The sequence below is a fragment of the Corvus cornix genome, chromosome 1A (genome assembly GCF_000738735.6).
Source record: "Corvus cornix cornix isolate S_Up_H32 chromosome 1A, ASM73873v5, whole genome shotgun sequence".
NCBI classification, from domain to species: Eukaryota; Metazoa; Chordata; class Aves; order Passeriformes; family Corvidae; genus Corvus; species Corvus cornix.
In genome coordinates, this window is record NC_047057.1 from 18,359,415 (window position 1) to 18,374,371 (window position 14,957).

General features: G+C 36.9%; 1 long non-coding RNA gene across 1 annotated transcript; it reads left to right on the top strand.

Annotated features, from left to right (window-relative positions):
- Positions 1-221: 221 nt before the first annotated feature.
- On the top strand, positions 222-14,754 carry LOC109144107. Its single transcript, XR_002044621.3, has 4 exons — positions 222-434; positions 8,128-8,448; positions 10,901-10,996; positions 11,133-14,754. It is a non-coding gene; the product is annotated as an uncharacterized LOC109144107 (long non-coding RNA).
- Positions 14,755-14,957: the final 203 nt, after the last annotated feature.

The window sequence follows — 14,957 nt, forward strand, 5'->3', positions numbered from 1 at the left end:
TTTAGGTGTTTACATATGGTTTCACTTTTTATAGCTGTTGCTCTGTGTTTTAATATTTCATGCATGGTTCTAGGAGCTTGCAGCATAATGAAAGAAATGCAAATAATTTATCTGAACAAATTCATTGGATTAATTGTTGAAAATGAAAAATTTATCTTCTCTGCCAATGGTATTCACTCTTTTCCCTTTCTCTTGCCCTTGGTCTATGCCACATTAGATATTGAAGTGAACAGTTACTCAAATGCAGCATATGCTAGTGCTTCTGGGATCCTATTTTGGAAGTGCGTATTTTCGGAGCATTCATACAGGCTTAGACAGAGAGGAAATTGGACTGAAAAACACATTGTGTGTGTGGAAAGCTGGACAGAATATGATAGGAAGAAGGAAAGAAAGGAGGGAATACACATCTACACTTCCTGCAATCCTCCCTTAAGGTAAATACTTACTATACCTATATCAAATTATTATGTAAACCTGGGCTGTATGCAAATCTGCTTCAGTGCAATTAATATTAGTCATCTAGCTGAGTAATAAAAGAAAGCTGTTAATCATTCAATCCTAGTTTTCAGCCTCAAGTGATTGCAAATGTTGCTATCTTCAGCTGGAATCCTCAACTAAACACAGCTGTTGAGAAGCCAAACATTGCTCAGGAGGTTACTTTCAGCAAGCTATCTGTCATTGCCTGATATATATTCCTTCATAAGAAAATCTGCTACCAGATGTGTCCATAAGTATGGCAAGCTCTCCCTCCTGATGACTGTGCAGATGTTTGCTATGAGGTAGGCAGCTCCAGGACTCCTTCCTCTCTTTCATACACTGCTTGTGGTAAAAGCCCTGTGCTGAAAGTAACCCATTATGTCACTTATTCCTTTAAATATTCTGAGATATTAATCTGAATTCTTTTTACATGCAACAATTTACACTACATAGGTCTTGAAATAACCCTGTGAAGCTGTTGTACCTGTATCTCAACCCATGGAAAAAAGGGAAGAACTCTAACGGCTGGCATACTGCTTGAAACAAAGTGAGAGAATAGCTTTCCCTACCTGAGCAATGAGCTGTAAAAACATTTTATTGACTTTTGCACGAGAAACACTCATAGCTTTTAATGTTCCCTCCATCAGATACCTGAGACATCTAGTTCACTCTTAACAAACATTGTGCACATAGGTTTTTCAGCTGCAACTTTCAAATTTCAAGATGAATTGTTGACTGAAACTATGTAATTTCACCACAGTGGAAGGCTAGACTGGTTTTACCTGTTCTGGCAAAGAAGCAACCTTAACCAGTCATAGATTTACTTGTGAGGGAGGATAACAGTGTTGAAGGAAAAAGAGAGAAATGTAAGCGCAAGTGGCTACATTTCAATGCTTGCATTTCTATGTCACACTGCTTTCTGCTTCTTTCTCAGATCACATCATCTGGCCTTGTCTGAACTTTTATAGGGTAGCTTTTCAACCTATGCATAATGAAAAGAACTAAGGAGTGATTCTAATTATTGTGTTGATTTGCTGTCATTTGTTTCATTTTCAATCTGGCAAAGTCAAGAGTAGTTAAAGTCCCTTTACTGGGAAGTAGGATATAAATGCTTTAACTCCCCAGAAAGAAAAAAAATTCTCTCCCCTGTATCCTTAAACCATAAGTTATTGTGTAAATGAGGTCACATTTCCTTCCCTTGAGCTTTGAATAAAAGCAGAGGGCCTCAAGATATTTGGACTCTGTCCTTCAAGGAATTCATGATTATGTTCTAAGAACAGGCTCTTCAACATGAATAAGCATGGAAAGCCTTTTCTATGTGTCCTAAATGTGAAATATATACAAAACTGGTTAGATCTGATAAAAATTAATTAGTTTAGGAAAAATGCAGAAGGCGGCTAGTTATTTAGGGGGTATAGTGATGAAAGATAGGATATTTATGGACTTTTCCTACCTAGAAGTTTTGAGAGAGAACTTTATTATAGCACTGATAAACTTTAATGTTTAAATTATATGAACCTGTCCCTTGGTCCCTTCAAGGAAATTATTTTAAGTTCTTTTCAATATAACCCAGAAACAGATTCTTATATATGTTGGCATATGACTGTTAAGGGTTGTTTTTTTCAATTTAGTTGTGCAAGCACTATTTGATGAACAATGTATTTGCCAGATTTTGTCCATATTTGTCAAATAAATTATTCAACAAATCATTTTCGCTTTATTTGATCAGCTATAACAGCCTTTCTCACTCTTCTGAAATCAAGATACCTTTTAAATAAATAAGTATGCTTGCCTCCAGAGACTTCAGGAGTCCAGCAGCTGGTTTCCATCACCATGGTAAAAGCCTTGAGGGTGATTCTGGATGAATACCATTATTCTTCCCTGGTATAGGACTGTGTGTAAAAAGAACCAGATAAAGTTTTTGTAATTTAGCTACACAAGAATGTTAGGAAAAATGAGTCCTAAGTTGGCCTTTGTTGGAACAGAGACAAGATCCTGAATCCTGGTTTAATATGAAGCAGGTAGGTAACACCAAGGTGCCTCATTTCTTATAATGGATAAGGTGTGGGGTGGCAGGTGGACCTGAAAAATCAGGCATCGGAAAGTGAGTCTGAAGGACAGTCAGTTCATCAAGGCAGGTGATAACACTCACAGAAGGAAGGAAATAAACTCTTTAAGGTACCCATTATTTATTTGTTTAACAAGAAACAAAAAACTTTGATAACCTGGAAGCCTTTTTTAATGAAGCATCTTCAATCATAACAATCTGATTCACTATTCTTTTACTGGATAAATGATAAAAATATGCAACTGTAATTCCTAAACATCGATGTTCACAGTTATTTAAGCTCAGTGTGGCATTTCCAGACTGCTATTGTTGCATATAAATGTTCACTCTCATAAAGAAGCACATTTTCTACCACAGCAACCTCAGGGAAGCAGCTGGCTGTAAATGTGAATATCATCATTATCTTCAAGTCATGAAGGAAACGTTGTAGCAATAAAGGTTTGCAATTGTTTTACTTAACTTGCAATCAAATAACGTTTTTCTTAATAGAAATTTTGGATTAACAGAGGAAAATCTGTTGTGGGATTCACACTTGATTCTTCATGGTTATCATCAGCCTCAGGGTTGTACCTTACACTAAAGGTAAATTTATACATAATTTATTTAGGATTCATTAATTATTAATAAAAGATTCAAGTGTGTTACAGGTGTATATGGTATGTGCCATGGATGATTATGAACACCTCAGTAAAATGTATTATATTCCCTTCCTGTCTATGACTACAAATGATAAAATTACTTGTCAAATTCTGTAATCGTATCTTTAAAATAATCATTTATTAACCACATGCTAAGTACATATTAGATGTTTATCAGCTATTTAGAAATTTATCTTTAAAACAAAGTTTATACCCTGTCAATGGATGGGCAAATGTCATGTGAAAATACACAGCCTCACTGTATTTTATTGATTCATTCTCAGAAAAATAGATTTATTTGGGATTAACATATGATATTATAATTATTTTTTGAAGTATATGTGTTTCATTTTGCTGCAAAATTTGTACTGATAAGTAGACATTGCTAGACAGAAGTCCTGGCTGTGGTTATTTTCTACTTAAGTGCTTCTTTAGGCACTGCTAGACTAATTGCAAAAGCTAACCACCTCAAGACAAGGAACAAATAGTTACATGTTAACTGAGACTGTGTGAGTTGCAATCTCACTGAATCCTTTTGAATAAAGCAAAGACAGTTAGATTGATGAGAAAACCATGTATCTTCCTACAGTGAATAATGAAAAGGAGACAGCTTTCTGAAGGAATCCATTTCTGGACAGGTCTTTTTCCAAACCAATGTGATCTGATAATAGGTTTGGGGAATATGTGCCTGCATGCATATATAGACGTAGAGCACCATGTGATTGCAGCTGTCAATTCTTCAACTCAGGAGTAAGAGTATGTTATTGATTACAAAAATCTGGGAGCCACTTAAAACCAGGGGAATTTTAGAAAAATAGTTGAACTTTAGAACTACACAAGCCTCTCTCCAACCTGTTAAGATCATTCTGAATGGCTGAACACTAACAAAGCCAGGTCTCAGAAATCTCTGACCCAGGGGACCTGGGTAAAGGAATATTGAAATGAAGATTTTCCCTTGTTCAAGGAGGATTGGATTAGAGAATACCTGAGCAAACCTGACATTCACAAGTCCACAGGTCCTGACAAGATGCATCCATGAATGCTAAGAGAGTTGGTGGACACCACAGCAAAGTCACTCTTAATCGTCTTTGAACGGCCGTGGCAGTTAGGAAAGGTGACTGGGAGAAACCAAATCTCACAACATCATCACACCCAGAGCAGGGAGTGTGGACTGTGTGAGTGGACAGTGAGATGGATTGAGAAGTGGCTTGAACAGCAGATCCCAGAGGGTTGTAATCAGTGGCACCGTGTCTGGTTGGAGGCCTGTCCCTGGTGGTGTTCCCCAAGGTTCAGTACTGGGCACTCTATGAAATTATTCATTGGTGACTTGGATGAATGGTTAGAGTGCCTCCTCAGCAAGTTTGCTGATGACACAAAGCCAGGAGGTTTTCCTGGCTTCTGAGAGATCTGTAGACTGGTCTGCACCTAGGACTTAGGGAAGTATGCAGTAAATTCCTGGCTACATTTTAAATACATTTTTATATTGCCTATCTCATAATCTTCTTCCTGCTCCTCTGCAGTGAGTATTAGCTTCAAATGGACTAGGGATCCTTTAAACAATTAAACATTTAAGGGCCCTTTGTCATATTGTTCATTCAAGACATATTAATCTGGTTAAACCTGGCACTGAAGTTGGTATTAATTTGAATTATAACAGGAATATTAGTTTTGACTGTTAGTAGAACTCTCCTAGTGGCTCCAACTTGATTATTGTGTGGTAGATTCTTTTTATAATTTTTTTTTTTTTTTACCTGTTATGGGACATTGAAATTGTATAAATGTACAAAAATTAATACTAAACAGAGTAGCGATACCCAAACATTGTCATTGATTCTAAAAACAGCTGAAAAGGCACTTCACTAAAATATGACATCTGTTAACAACCTATCATAAAGTAATTGTCCCACAGAGCATTTTTTGTGTACTGAATTCACTACTTTATTCTGTAGTGGAATTCAGTTCTTACCTATGGTACCTAAAGCTTCAAATCTAATAGGTGTATAGGTTCTGTGTGACGAAGAGGAAGGAGGGAAAGCACCTTGAGGAGATTCTAGAGAGAGAAAAGTCAGTATTTTATTTCAGTATATGCAAGTGAAGCATAATTTAACCCAGGCTTTAAAGCAATCAAAAAAAAAAAAAAAATCTGTGAGTGTCATGTTCTGATTTTTAGATAAAATAATCCTGAGGCATTTCACAAAGGTATAGATTAAATGTTCATTACGTAAATGTACTTCCTCATCAGTCTGTTCTTTGTTCACTTGGATAAATTGGTACACTGTTTTCATGTCAAACAACTCCCGATTTTAAATAAATAATTCAACAACGAGATACACTTGTCCACAGTACATGAAAAAGGGAAACAAATTGGAAAGAAATGTCAGTAAATTGACAATATTAAATGTCAATCAACTTACTCTGATTGCATAAACAAGGAAAGGGAAACACCAACAGTTCTAAAGGGTGCTAACATTTAAGTTGTTACAATAGCACATAAACCCTTAGTAATGTAAGAAAAATGTGCCCCATAATGACAGAAAACAAAACACTACCTCTATCATGTCATAATATCAGCATTATTTTTGGGTTTAATAACAATAAAAGGAGGCAATTAGCTTGTATATTTATGAAACACACTGAAGCATTGCAATAAGAAGAAATAATATTACTGTCTGTTACATCAGATCCATTTTGTTTGAAATTGTGTCTCAGGGGTTGATATTAACAACTTTGGAGAAAGAGAAAATAATCACTGTAATAGGCACTTGTAGAAAACCCTGGCCAAAGGACACATTTTTATCCAGTTGTTGCTCCAGTAGTGATTAAATAAGTCAATGGGGGAATAAATGTCTATCGATTCTATTTATTTTGTTTGAAGATGTTTTGGTTATTCAAACACTTTCCTTCATCTCTCTATTTATGATATTTAAAATGTAGAAGTATCTTTGCATTGTACAAAATGTTTTTCTTCATCTGAAACCGTGTGTAACCTTTGAGAAAACGGTAAGTGTTTTTTTTAGTTTCACACTGCTGGCTCTTCCACAGAAGCTGTTATTAACAGAAAGTCACTTTGCTCCTTGTCTTCCTATCTATTAGAGAAGAAATATTTCCTGGAAACCAGATAATGATTTTTCAACAGAGATTTTGAAAGAGAAAAGGAGAAGATTTTATGGTGCTTCAGATTTCTTTGTTCAAAAATTGTTTGTTTGATTAGATTTAAAGGATAAATTTAGGATTATTTTTCTGGGACTACAGAGTAAATTAAAAGCTGAAATAGACTTTTCCAATTGTATATTATATATTTATTTATTATCTGTTTCCATAATACAGAAAATAATATTAGTTAATGATAAATTAAACAGTAGCACTTAAAAAAAAAAGAAAAAGTAAAGAAAAATGAAAAGCCACAAATATATAGTAGAGGTAATAACAGAACAAGCCAATTTTTTATTACAAAATGCTGAAGGAACCCCTTAGTTAATATTTAGAAATTTACAATAAAAATATATATTTGCACATATGTTTTGTATTCTTTTAAATTATCTTATTATTGTCATGTTTAATACAACTGAATGAGGAAAGACATTTAGCTGAGTAACACTAAACATTCTATGTTTCACTCAAGCATTTATTAGGCTACTGCTAATTAGAGTGGAGTTTTTCAACTATAACAGTACATGTTCCACTTTATTATACAATTAGGGATGCAATATGAATATTTCATGCCTTCATTAGCTTTGCTGTACACAGAAGGAGTTACATCTCCTACAAACAACAAAATCAAAAGGTTCTAAAGGTCCAACAGGGAAGAATCAAGTTTACATCTGTATTAATGTAGGTTGAAGATAGGTTGAAGAAAACGCTGGGAACAAAGCAAATTTTATTTTATGCCAATATTTACATATGTTGAATGCATGTAAACATAAAGAAGGGGAGAAATTAGAAGTAAGATGAAGAGAAACAAGCAATGAAGATATAAGTTAGGGAGAAGGAAAACAGTGAATATTCAATTTGTATTTTATTTTGCCAACCCTCCAAACTTATTTCTCTGGTTTCTTTGCAGATATCATGTCATAGATAAGGCAGACTTGAAGACACTCCAGTTCAAGAGGGTAGATGGTCTTGGCCTCTGATGGTGTCTCAAGTCAAATTGTCTGGTAGCTTAGGGAGGAAGTAGCTATCAAGCAAACAGACACCAGATTAAATTTACATGCTATGTGGCTCCTTGCCACTAGGTACTACCAAAAAAAAAAAAAAAAAAATCAGCAGGCATGGAAGGAAAAATATTTGTAGAAAACTGTGAAACAATGTAAAAAGTGATTCTGTTCATCTTTTAGGTTTCATGTGCAAAACAAATTACTAAAGGAAATATTTTCAGATATTGATAAGTGTCTGGGCTTCAAAACACACCTGTGGTCTAAAACTGCCACAGGTCTGGAATTAACATACCTAAGATGCAGCGAAATGTACTGTGGGAATCTTATAGCTGTGTTTTCATGAGACAGCCAAACTATTCAAAGTCAGCAGGCACTCACCTCCAGTATTCTCCATCCTTTTTGTCTGTCCCCATCCTCCACTTCACTTCCATTTCACTGCCTCTGCTTTCAGTCACATATTCTTTACTTTGACCCAGCTTGTACTCTCACATGGTTGCTTGTGCGAGTTGATGTCTCCCTGCCTGTTACTCACTTATGGTTTGTAGTGTGATCAGGTGAACTTCGTGTTAGCAGCTCAGAAGGGTAGGAACAGGAGGAGGACCTCGTGCTTTCCCTAGTTATGAGCTGTGTATTTGGGTACAGCTGCTTCCTGAACTCTTAGTCTTGGAGTTACAACTGCTTTGAAATTGTCTGAAATTGAAGCTTTACTCAGGTGGCTGTGCTCTTACTAATTACCACTTGCAGTAATTGATTGTGTTTCAATATTCCTTTGACTAATTCTTTAAAACAGGTTTCATAGCTTGCCTAAGGAACGCACAAATTGTTTGCTGACAGCAACCATCCTAAAGCCAGACTGGAAGGATGTGGACAGCAGTCAGTGTGCCATGAGTCACAGCCAAGGAAATGGCCAGCAGGGAGTCTGCAGGATTACTGGCAGAAAGGCTGGGAGTGCAAGGAACAACAACACTACCATTGTCCTTGGTTTGGAGACTGAGCTTTCCAATCAATACATGTCTATCCAAACAGTCCGAGTTTGAGAGAAACCTGCATTTCCTTTCGCACTCATGTGCGAAGAGGACAGAAATCCAGAATGCCATTACAATTGTCTAGAGTAAGTAGAAAGAACTTCCTATCCCTCAAAGTCTTTCTATTTTTACTTTAGTGTACATATTTCCATAATAAGTGTTGTGATACATATTTCCCTACTGATTTTGGACTCTGCAGTTGTGCTTTTTCCAGAGGATGCTTTCCCCAACCCCATCTCCACTTTTCACTAGTGATGTTTTTGTAACTTTTGTAAATACCCAGTCATGAGCTCTGTGAAAAAAATATCCAAGAATATTATCCTTCCCTCCTAGTAGACAGGCTGCTCTCAACTTCAGCTGAGTTCAAAAGACACGTTTTCCAGGGAAGTGGGGAGAGGTGTTATGACACAGGGAGAAACATGGAAGACACGCTTTCTTCTGGGGACAGGTGAAAAGTCTGTCTCTGAGCATTTCTCAAGATTTCTCAAGACTGTACTGTTTATAAAAGAATTAGAACAAATGAGGCAGAAAATGATAGAGGAGAAAGAGGCTGGAAACAAAATCATCTTTCTAATTTATGCATCTAATGGGCTTGTTGTAATTCAGATCTCCTTTAGACAGTAGTTAAAATATCCTCTTTGTATATTTGCTATCTATACAAAATAATTCCTGAGACCTTTCTTCCCTTTCTTTCCTTAAGGAAACATTCTTAGGTGTTGGAGAAAGGAGTATTCCCAAAGCAGTCCTCAGCTGCAGTCATTGAGTTATGTAGCCATGCTGCTTGTAAGATGGAGATTGACATACGTGTGGCAGAGGTTGTCATCCAGTGGTTTCCAAAACTGATGCTGTCAATATTTAATGAGGGGAAAGACCACGTTCTATGTACTTTTCCTCTTTTTGTGTATGAATTGTTCTGATCAGGTCTCTATAGAATACTTAGGTGCTCTTTCTCCTTGTATTTGCTTTAGATCTGGTGAATTTTACAGGTTAAAAATGATCCAAAATTAAATGCAGATGAAGTGTTTAAACAATTTCCCAAATGGAGACACAAGACCAAGTTTGTAAGGGTCAGGGAAGTCAGAAAACTGAGGACCCAAGAGTTACAAGAGAAGATTTTTCCTGAGTTTTAAAGAACAAAGTCGTGGCATTTCAACTCAAATACCAACCCATATTTTGAGTGCTACATTATTTCATCTAGTTTATTTATTGAGGGTTATTATGCTTTGTGTTAAACAACAAGAAATGTTTTGATTGCTTTCTGCAATAAATATTATTGCATATTCTGTGACCTTTATGAAGGAAAGATAATATTAATCTCTTAAATGTTCTTCAAGTCTTTATTCTCTTTTTGCACACCTCTAAATACTGAGATGCTACTGAAATACTTGATATGCTATATACATATATCAATGACTTGATAGTTATATACATAAATTCCAAGAAAGTACACTATTAATTGATTAGAACAATGGAAAGTGGGGGTTGATGCAGATTCTTCAAAGACTGTTATGAGGGGTAATTTATCCCTCATGCTCGCTTTCCACTAGAACAGGCAAGTAAATAATTTTTCATATATGGGCTTATCTAAAATCTCATCTTAAAATCTTAGTAGAAATTGTCTGAAGCAGATATAATCAGTCTTTTATCAGTCAAATAAGATGTCCCCGATCTGTCATATTAAATCATCTCATTAATATATTGTCATCAGAGAAGGTGCTTTCACATGTTTGGAGCTGTTGTGAGCTGCTCACCAATACTACCGCCTTCTGACAGAAGAAAACATTTGTGGGATAAAACACAACACCCCACCATATATGTTTAAAATCTTACCAAAGATAAAGTGTAAAATAGAAGAGTATGCTTTGGTGGAGAGACAGTAATAACTGTGAGCCTTGGTTGCAGTATGGGTATCTGTTGTTGGGCCAGCCTGTTCAGAAATTCATCCCTGTTTATGTGGCAATGCCCAGTCTTCACAGGTGAGCTTTTCTCATGATTGCAGAAATCACTGGGGGAGCCACCAGCCAGGCAGGAGCTGCCTTCTGTCTCTTTGTTGCCCCCACATCATGCTGGGTGTCAGTGCCCAGGCACTGGCTCTGGGCTCTGGGAGGGGAGGCCACAGATTTCAGCCAGTTCCAACCCCCTCACCACATGGCACAGCTGAGCCCCTCAACCAAGGAGGCAGAGCCTCTGTAAAGGGACACAGTGCAGGAGTGCAGGCTGTAAGGAGTGAGGAAAACTGGTGTAAACAGAGCAGTTTAAAGCAAAATAATTTTGAGCCAGTGTGCAACTGAAAGAAAAATGAGAAAGATCATTGATTGTCAAAGATTTGGTTTGTTTCAATAACATTATTTTAATTTTCTTAGCATGATTTTTCTCTGGAAATTATTTTTTTCTTTTCTTTTTATTAGTGTTGCTCATGTATATGGGTTTCCAGACTAGAATAAATGGTTTCACAATTAACAGAAATGCACTTGGACTTGATGAAGCAGCATTTCAAAAGCTGTGTTGTAGGTAACACAATCTGTTATGTTCTACCAGCACCAGAAACCCCAGATTCGTACAACCACATTTGACAATCAGTGAATGTGTTTGGGCTCCTGCTAAAATTGACCCTGGCTTAAGCACACAGCAGAGGTGAGTTGTCCTGTGCCTGTACCGACGTTCCTTCTGTTATACACCAGCATAATCAGCAATCAAGTGGTAAACTATGTGCCTAATATACAAAGTGTAGCTGAGATTATTACAATATCTTTGTTTTTTTCTCTGGCAGCGTTGTCTCAGGAATATCTGTTTCATCTGGCTTGGAAAGAAAGATGTTAAAACTCTTTCAGCATTTTCAGATGTCCGAATCCTTCCCATGTCATGCAGTGGCTCCAGCTTTTTTTTGACTGAATGACAACCACTTCCTCTCTGGAGCTAGACTTATCTGATCAAGTGGTGAAAATACAAAAATGAAGAAACCATGCATCTTAAACATTATTTTCACACTTGCCTTCCTCCTCTGAAGTGAGTTTTTCTTCAGTCATCAAGCATCAGCCAAATGTTCATCAGACATGTAAACAACATGGTTTGTGGGAGACATCTCTTCAGTCTGTACCCATTACTAGAGCATCCAAACCTGACTCCAAATAGTTTCCTGGCTGCACTTATGCTGTTTTTTAAGTTTTGCATTCAGATAACTGGATATACATCTAATCTCAGGGGAAAAAAGCTGTCTTTGCCTTTTAGTCCAGATATCAGTTTGCTTCTACTTGATTTGTAGACTGGGCAGAGATAGATGGAGTATGACACATAGTTTGCCTTCTTTTGCCTATCATCTGCCATTTCAGCCCCGCAGAGACTTCATGGGTGGTATAAGTTAGCTTTGAGTACCTTCCCAAACATCCAGACGGATCTTGGCCAGGGCATCTGGAGAATGGGAAGGCCACATGCAGGAATTTCAGTTTCATTTACTGTTCATTTACACAGTTCATGGTCTTTTATGCAGTCTAGACAACCATGTCTTTGAGTCTAGTCTATGAGAGAAAATGATACTTCCTAGAATTCAAGCAGTCTAATAAAATATATGAATCATATCAAAATCTGCTCTTTTCTGTATACATGTAGTTTAGTTGACATGGTGGTGGGTGTTCAGTCAGAAGTCAGACTCAGTGATCTTGGAGCGTTCCATTCTAGTGCAGACATGTGTTTTCCCTCTTGCAACACCAAAGGATTTCACTGCAAACCTTATTCACCAGTATTCACTTCACGTTATGGAAGCAGTCACTGTTTGTATCGAGGATCAGAGGAACCCAAAAATTCTGACTTTAGGGTTCTGCAAACTTATTTAAAGGCTCTCTGTCACAGAAAAGCAGTCTGGGATCTCACATTATCAGGCTAACTATTGACAGTCTATTCTCAGTTGAATTATTGGCTATTGTATAACAGGGTTTTGCTCAATATTCAGATTATGATGATGTCATTAAACTGTAAATCCATGTTCATTGCTGCCTAGCTGTCTAAAACTTTATTGTGAAAGCTCAATGTAAACTTTGGATTCAAAATCTTTCAGGCAAGACTGTTGATTTTAAAATGGCAAACGAAGATTTTTTCCTAAATTGCTTGTCATATGCTTTATGGGTCCAGCCCTAAGGTCCTGTCATAGTAAAATTAAATGCAAGTCTGCAGAGCAACAACTGAAGATACAATTCTTATTGTCACTTCCTACCCAAATACAAAGTTAGGTAAGTTTCATCTCTGCACATACTTATTTTTCTAGAAGGTGCTTTGCTAATCAGTAATCCCAGAGAAAAATTGCTACTAGACAAGGTAAGCAGAATGGGCTGGCACTGCTGTGGACTCCAGAGCTACCTCTGAATTGTGGAAATCTGAACTCACTTGCAAGACAGAGTCCTGCTTGCACCAATGTGTAGAGATGTACTGTGAATGGGATGGTCAAGTTACACAGCCACAGTCTCCTCACCACGCTTCATATGAGCTTCTTATTTGCCAGGGACACTTAGCTGGTGGCTATGCTGTTTCTAGGATGTTTTGGTCATGAAGGATACAGGCCTGACATGTGGGTCTGGAGACAGCCCTGTTGTAGTGCTTGAACATGTTTGCACTGAGCCCTCTCTGCAGATGATCCACTGGGACAGAAGTCCTGGCTTAGGTGCAGTCAATGAGAGCTCTGCTGGGAGGAGCAACTGCTGTAGAAAATAGCAGGGGGTGGGTTGGAGCGTTTCTATAGAACTCAGGGCCCGTTAAGTAAAACACCATGTTTTGATGACTAATGGCTCTCAGGGGATGTCCTGGGAACATCTGTTCTGGACTGTTTCCTGGCTATCAATGAAGAAATTTCTGTTTAATCATGTCTCTTTACTGAAATTTCAAAACATGCAATCAGCATTAGAAATTGCCTCTTTGATCCATTTTTGGTACATGTGGGAAGGAAAGGCTTCACTTAGCTCCAGCCATGAACATAAACTAAATTCTTCCTCCTGTAGATTCTAATGGGTTGATGTGAAAAATGGACATTTGTCAGACTAACTCTTCCATGTAGAAGTCTTTTCCCAACCTCATGTAAACTGCACTTGGGAACACTCGATCCTCTTAACACAACATATCTTCTTATTTTTATGCTTGATGCTAACTACAATTAAACAGAATTAAATAATTAACAAGAGCATTGTTGCATTGCAGTCTCTCAACCGTTGTTCCAGTGGGAGAGGACAGTAAGACCTTTAAGCAGCTGCAAGGAAGAAACAGCTGACAACCTTTGTTGGGTGTAAATGTGAAACGTACATTCAGTTTACTTGTTTATCTTTTGTTCTAACATCTGTGACTTAGTCTATATGCCACCAGCAATTACTTGTAAAATTCTGGTAAAGAAAATAAAATATGATTACAAGTAGGAAAGCAAATATGATGAGTTATCATGGCCATTATAGAACAAGAATACTGATCTGGCACTCTTCAAATTGCTTAACTACACTGCAAATGCAATCAATCAGCTTTATTTGTGTAATATATTGACTCCTTTTAAATATTTTTTTATATCTTCTAACAAAATATGTCCTTTATTAGATCAATTTTCATTGTGTACTCCTCTTTTTTGGTGTCTCTTTTTCTCACTCTCTCTCAAAGCCTTGTTTCTAGGAGAGCTCTCATATCAAAAATGTTGCCCCAAGCTGTTAGCACTTCATGGTTCATCTGGCAGGAAATGGAACTTCAACTGGGAGGGAGAATATAGGTTTTCATTAATGTCTCTCAAAACCGAGTACCAAAATTCTTTATTCTCCACTAATTTTCAGGGTCAAATTAAAGTGGGTCAAAGAGTGAGAAGTATTAGGGTGGCTATTTTCAAAATGCATTAGCCTCTGCATTGTTGCAAGGATGTCTTATGGTAGTTTCTCTGTGTTTAGTAGCATGTGCAGTAACCTTTCCTCCTCTTGTAATTACTTTCGCTCTTTAATTGCCTCTATCCTCTGCTCCGAATGTCAGGTTTCCAATGGAAGGTGGTCTTATTAAGGGAGAAATGAGAATAATAAGTAAGAGGGATTTTCCATGTTGATATGTGATGCACTAGAGAAAGGTAGGAAAGAGATTGAGTGAACAATTGCTCTGAGCAAAGCATGCTTGTAGTCACGTGAAGTGTGGATTTTTCAATTAAAAGATTTTTTTTTCAATATGTTAGTAATATTACAGTTCATACATTAACAGTATTTTATTTTTTATTTACTTTTTCATTAGTTGGGTTTGTTAACAACTTCAGTAAAACTGATCTTTCTACAAAAATTGTTTTCTGTAACACATTCTCCCCTGCTTTTTTTGTGTAACCCAGGCCTTGACTTATGACGGTATCTTGTTACAAATGCACCTTTCTAACTGGAGTTAGTTTTGATACATCAAGAGTAAACATAAGATAATAAACTTTTGATCAAGTGGAAGGTCGTGTTTCCCTTTACACTGATGATATCTGTCACCTTTGTGAGCTAAAATTGTCAAATCCAGAGTTAAAGGAAAAGGGTTACTGATACTATGAGGAGGGTTAGTTATTTTTCATTAGACTTAAATTTTGTTGTTCGACATGCATCAAAAAGAGATTAGTTCTTTG